Genomic DNA, 6,967 nt, shown 5'->3' with positions numbered 1-6,967 from the left:
GTAAAACAACAATCTGTGCAGGTGCTCTGGGCCCACCACCTCTATGGGTGTTGGTATTTGTCTACCAGGTGTGGTGAAATATCTACTTAACCCACCACTCCAATAACCAGAAAACACCCCCATTCTCCTCGATTTGCTAGTGAGATTTAGCCCAACTAAACTCCTAACCTAGATTCAAAGGATATTTGCTGTGAGACATTTGTAAACACACTGCCAAGACCACTTCTAGGATTGGTTGTCAGCCTATAACACTCAGCACCACCATACCATAGTGCCCTCTGGTGGCACCCAAAACCTGTTTACCTGTAAGCCTTTATTAACCCATAAAGGGCCATATATATATATATATATACTGTATATATATATATATATATATATATCTACACATACACATAGACATGCACACACACACACATATAGTATACTTTATTTTAACTATGCTGTACTCACAGATCTGGCATCATGGGCTGAACTCCTGAATCCGTGGTCTGTACAGAACTTCACATTTTCTCTCGCGTCTCTGCAGTTCTCCTCCAAGTACTCTGGATTTCTTTCCATTTCCAAAAGATGTTTATGTTGGTTAACAGTTAATTACAAATAACCTCTGCTGTAACTGGACTTTACAATGAAGTGGTAAAGTTTATAAGTTACAGTTTGGAATGTATGTCCAATATGTATGTATGTACAGTATGTATGTATACAGTCATATGAAAAAGTTGGGGAACCCCTCTTAATTCTTTGGATTTTTGTTTATCATTGGCTGAGTAGCAACTTCCTTTTAATACATGACATGCCTTATGGAAATTAGTATTTCAGCAGTGACATTAAGCTTATTGGATTAACAGAAAATATATAATATACATCATAACAAAATTAGACAGGTGCATGAATTTGGGCACCCCAACAGATCAATACTTAGTTGAGCCTCCTTTTGCAAATATAACAGCCTCTAGATGCCTCGTATAGCCTTTGATGAGTGTCTGGATTCTGGATGGAGGTATTTTTGACCATTCATCCGTACAAAATCTCTCCTGTCCAGTTAAATTTGACGGCTGCCAGGCATGGACAGCCAGCTTCAGATCATCCCATAGATTTTTGATGATATTCATGTCAGGGGACTGTAGCGGCCATTCCAGAACATTGTACTTCTCCCTCTGCATGAATGCCTCTGTAGATTTCAAACTGTGTTTTGGGTCATTGTCTTGTTGGAATATCCAACCTCTGCATAACTTTAACTTTGTGACTGATGCAAGTGTTGTGACTTGTATTTAGAATAGATGCTGACATGAGAGAGGAGCTAAAGATGGTACACATAAATTTTCCCCATTCTCATGCTGCCCAGCTAATTTTATTCTGCACTGCTTCACTTTTCAACCCCTGGAATGTGCACCAACCAATGGGATAGGAGTGAATATGTAATTAATAGACTAGTGGTAATGATTGTGGACCTGGTTTTTTTATTCATCTCCCAGTAAGCACAGCCTGTTATACAGTATATTTACACACATACTTCTTCCCCTTGGTAGAAAAGCTGATCAAAGCACACTCTACTGTGTCTTGACTTTTTGGGTGGGCACTACTCACAGGAAAGGTGACTGTGAAAGCTCAGGGTGTTGAAATAATGTGTTGTAATTTGTATTTTAATGTAAAATATTTACAGCATACTGAGCCTACACTTGGTGAAGGCTGCTATACAAAAAATAAACCAAAGAGAATTGTATTGCTGCAGTATTTAAATGTACACACATGGAGCACAGGAATTTCTTTATCCGGTCCCGCAGTTATGCAATCATGTTTATTAAAAATGAAACTTTTACAGTAGTTTCATTATGTTGCCTAAAGTTGCATTTTTATTAGAATTTGGTACTGATTACAACATGTTGAATAAAAGTAAATGGACCAAAATAAAACTGATTTTCATTGTTTGTTTTGAGCAGTGTTTAATAATAGCTCAGCATGCTGTATTGCGACAGAGTGTATAGAAAGGTATCAGATAAAGAATAGCATTATAAACAAGAAAGGCACTATATGATAAAAATACAAAAAGAAAAAGTTAGTTTCAGCAAAGGCAATACAGTGGACGGAAAGTATTCAGACCCCTTTAATTTTTCACTCTTTTGTTATATTGTAGCCATTTGCTAGAATCATTTAAATACATTTTTCCCTCATTAACAGCACCCCATATTGAGACAGACAAAAAAAGAATTTTTGAAATTGTTGCAGATTTATTAAAAAGAAAACTGAAATATCACATGGTCCTAAGTATTCAGATCCTTTTCTCAGTATTTAGTAGAAGCACCCTTGAGCTAATACAGCCATGAGTCTTCTTGGGAAAGATGCAACAAGTTTTCACACCTGGATTTGGGGATCCTCTGCCATTCTTCCTTGCAGATCCTCTCCAGTTCTGTCAGGTTGGATGGTAAACGTTGGTGGACAGCCATTTTTAGGTCTCTCCAGAGATGCTCAATTGGGTTTAAGTCAGGGCTCTGGCTGAGCCATTCAAGAACAGTCACAGAGTTGTTGTGAAGACCACTCCTTCGTTATTTTAGCTGTGTGCTTAGGTGCATTGTCTTGTTGGAAGGTAAACCTTTGGCCCAGTCTGAGGTCCTTAGCACACTGGAGAAGGTTTTTGTCCAGGATATCCCTGTACTTGGCTGCATTCATGTTTCCCTCGATTGCACCTGTCATCCTTGTCCCTGCAGCTGAAAAACACCCCACAGCATGATGCTGCCACCGCCATGCTTCACTGTGGGGACTTGTATTGGACAAGTGATGAGCAGTGCCTGGTTATCTCCATCATACAGAATTAAGGCCAAAGAAGTTCTATCTTGGTCTCATCAGACCAGAGAATCTTATTTCTCACCACATCACAGAGTCCTTCAGGTGTCTTTTAGCAAACTCCATGTGGGCTGTCATGTGTCTTGCACTGAGGAGAGGCTTCCGACAGGCCACTCTGCCATAAAGCCCTGACTGGTGGAGGGCTGCAGTGATGGTTGATTTTCTACAACTTTCTCCCATCTCCTGACTGCATCTCTGGAGCTCAGCCAAAGTGATCTTTGGGTTCTTCTTTACCTCTCTCACCAAGGCTCTTCTCCCCCAGTAGCTCAGCTTGGCCGGACAGCCAGCTCTAGGAAGGGTTCTGGTCGTCCCAAACGTCTTCCATTTAAGGATTATGGAGGCCACTGTGCTCTTGGGAACCTTAAGTGCAACAGAAATTTTTTTGTAACCTTAGCCAGATCTGTGCCTTGCCACAATTCTGTCTCTGAGCTCCTCAGGCAGTTCCTTTGACCTCATGATTCTCATTTGCTCTGACATGCATTGTGAGCTGTAAGTTCTTTTTATAGACAGGTGTGTGGTTTTCCTAATCAAGTCCAATCAGTATAATCAAACACAGCTGGACTCAAATGAAGGTGATCTCAAGGATGATCAGAAGAAATGGAAAGCACCTGAGTTAAAGATATGAGTGTCACAGCAAAGGGTCTGAATACTTAGGACCATGTGATATTTCAGTTTTTCTTTTTTAATAAATCTGCAACAATTTCAAAAATTCTTTTTGTCTGTCAATATGGGGTGCTGTGTACATTAATGAGGGATAAATCAATTTAAATGATTTTAGCAAATGGCTGCAATATAACAGAGTGAAAAATTAAAGGGGTCTGAATACTTTCCATACCCACTGTAAATGTAGCTATGCCGGAGGCTAACTGGAATTCCACCAGACTGGCAGTAGGATGTACTGTATATGAAAAGTGCCTCAGAAGACCTCCAGGGGCATAGAGACAAGGAGAAGATCTTGGGGAAACTCTTGAGTCTAACTGGTGACAGCTTGCAGGCCCAAATACAACATGTATGACCTCCATCTGTTTTATAATGGCCACTCTGTCCTGTTGTTGCCTAGCACTCCATCAGGAAAATTCCCCTGATCCCTAGAAATTTAGCAGGTATGACCCAAAAAGTGGTCCCAAGTGCTCTGTCCTGTCAGAGTGCAGGTGAGCTTGGTGGAATTATATGAATGGTAGGAGGAGCATAGGACAAAATGGTGGGGCAAAACTGAGTATGAAGGGGGAACAGACATAGAGAGAGAGAAGTGGCATTGGGGCTGTGGTAGGACAGTGGGTGAAATCTTATGTTATAGCTAGCTGGACCCTAGGGGCAGTCAAAATTATGTTTCTTTTTAAATTTCAAATTGAAAACTACTTGTGTTTATCCCATTCCATCATATAATAAAACACCTTTTGGTAAGTTTGACCTTCTTGGCCTTCATTTTGGGTTCAGCAGTTGCTTAAGTACAGCTTATTCCCCATACTGCTTTTTACTTTTTTATAGGTTTCTAACAAATATCTCCTATAATCTGATTTAGCCAGGAAATCTTAGGCCAAAATACTTAATTATTCTGCCTTCTGAAGACCAATGTTGCTGAAATGTTAATATGAGGTGTATGCTTTTTTTTTTTTTTACAGGATACTTGGGCATGGGGGAAAGGGGGTTTTGCAGGGAGAAAAGATGTCACTGTGAAGAGTGAGCAAGATGAAATGAAGTGCTGAGAACTAATAATATATAGTTTTTAAACCCGAGATATGTTTTAATTATTTATAAATTGTTTGTTGCCCTTAAACAAGGAATACTAATTGATGTAACTACAAACTTACAATGATTATATTCTAATTTTTAGTGAAGAACGTTATGTTTTTATAAAAATGTCTGCATTCTAAAATCAAAGGGAATTTTCAGAAAAGTAAGTTTTTATTTTATTTCATCCTTGAACTCTGTTCCGCGAGCAAAACCAATGGGAAAGGGTCCCCGGCTACCTAATTTCTCCCTTTTCACTTTCAATGGAATTGTTTAGTCAATATATTTAGAAACCGTTAAAACTTAAAAAACTGAAAGCAGAATTATTAAATCTGCACAAACTGCTGTGCATTTCTTTTCATGATCTTTCTGTAAGACTCATAGTAAAGGAACTACTGATAATGTGCTACTGCGGGAAGCATACAACGGTACTTTCAAATGTATAAATACAATGCTGATACTTGCCTCTGATAAAGAAATCATTCTTTTTTTTCTATTTTTTGGATTTAAAGGTGATTTGATACTGTTCATCTCTGTTTTCTGAAACTGAAAGACATTGTTGTCCATAAATTACAAAAAGAAAAAATACCGTAAACCTAAATGATGCCTTCAAATTTGATAATATAAATGAAAATATTTTCTTTAAAACTTTTGGCCATATGCAATCACTACTTTCATGTTATTCATTTCCACACCACTTGCCAACATAAATTATTAATTAAAGGGCCCGGACTAAGTTTTCCGTAAACACTTTATAAAGGCCTGTTACTGTCCACTGTGTCCATTTATTTACTCATTCCATAGTTTGGGGCTATTTCTGTTTGAATTTCACAGACAGAGTGATTTATTCTCAGTTGTAACGAAGGCAAAATGGCCCTTCTAGAAAGAGACACAAGCCATTGTACTTGAATAATATTAAAGTAAAAGTGTAAAACCTTGTGAAAGTTTATTAGCAGGAGAGGCAATGCTGCTACCTAGGACTGTGTGCTTCAATGATTTTTAGAACTATGTTGTTGGAAGCTCACTACTCCTGTTATGTACACCTTGTAAATCTGTCTAGAGAAAGGGTGAAAGCAAAGATCAATCTAAAATTTTGATATAACGGGAACCCCTCCCCATAGAAGTTCATGAGAACAGATGGAAAAATGCAAACTGTTCTCAGACATTTCAGGAAGTATAGGCAGTAGGGAGCTTTTCAGTTCATCAGTGATTGTCACTCCAAAAATTTAAAAACTGCTTACTCTTTCAACAGCATCCCCTACAAAGTAGATATAATTGTGGTCTCCTTTAATCTTTTTAAAGTTTATGACCAACTCCTTAAATTAGCTAAATTGACAGATTATTGTCCCTGGCAACACAAGTCTGCAGGTAGACTGCTACATCACTGTTGGCAATCATCATCAGCAAATTTAATGATGGAGCGCTGCCATGTCCATTCACATAGGTGAACAAGGTGTTCAGAAGGGGGTACACAACAATCCTGTGGTGTTCCTGTGCTGAGAGACAGCATGGAAGATATGATGCTACCAGTCCATACATGTTGACATCTGCAAGTTTGAGTCTAAATCCAGTTGTTGCTCAGGGTCATACTGAGCAGGGCCAACTTTAGCTGTAGTCTATAAACAGGACTCTGGCTTAATGTATTATCCAGATGTGCCATGATGGTATGGTGTATAAACGATGTGGCATTATTTGTAGACTGGCTGTGGCAATATGCAAAATCAGATGCACCTAGATAGCAAGAAATGTCAACTCCAACCATACAACTGTTACATGTAACCCCTTACCTGTCTCACTATAATATATACTATATTGTACAGTCATATGAAAAAGTTTGGGAATCCCTCTCAGCCTGCATAATAATTTACTCTACTTTCAACAAAAAAGATAACAGTGGTATGTCTTTAATTTCCTAGGAACATCTGAGTTCTGGTACTGGTGTTTTCAAAACAAAAGATTTTTAGTGAAGCAGTGTTTAGTTGTATGAAATTAAATCAAATGTGAAAACTGGCTGTGCAAAAATTTGGGTCCCCTTGTAATTTTGCTGATTTGAATGCATGTAACTGCTCAATCCTGATTACTTGCAACAACCAAATTGGTTGGATTAGCCGTTAGTTAAGCCTTGAACTTCATAGACAGATGTGTCCAATCATGAGAAAGGGTATTTAAGGTGGTCAACTGCAAGTTGTGCTTCCCTTTGACTCTCCTTCGAAGAGTGACAGCATGGGATCCTCAAAGCAACTCTCAAAAGATCTGAAAACAAAGATTGTTCAGTATCATGGTTTAGGGGAAGGCTACAAAAAGCGATCTCAGAGGTTTAAACTGTCAGTTTCAATAGTAAGGAATAGAATAAGGACATTGAAGGCCACAGGCACAGTTGCTGTTAAACCCAGGTCTG

The sequence above is a fragment of the Polypterus senegalus genome, chromosome 8 (assembly GCF_016835505.1).
Source record: "Polypterus senegalus isolate Bchr_013 chromosome 8, ASM1683550v1, whole genome shotgun sequence".
Lineage (NCBI taxonomy): Eukaryota > Metazoa > Chordata > Cladistia > Polypteriformes > Polypteridae > Polypterus > Polypterus senegalus.
The sequence above is the reverse complement of the archived record's forward strand: the minus strand, read 5'-3'. Positions refer to the sequence as shown.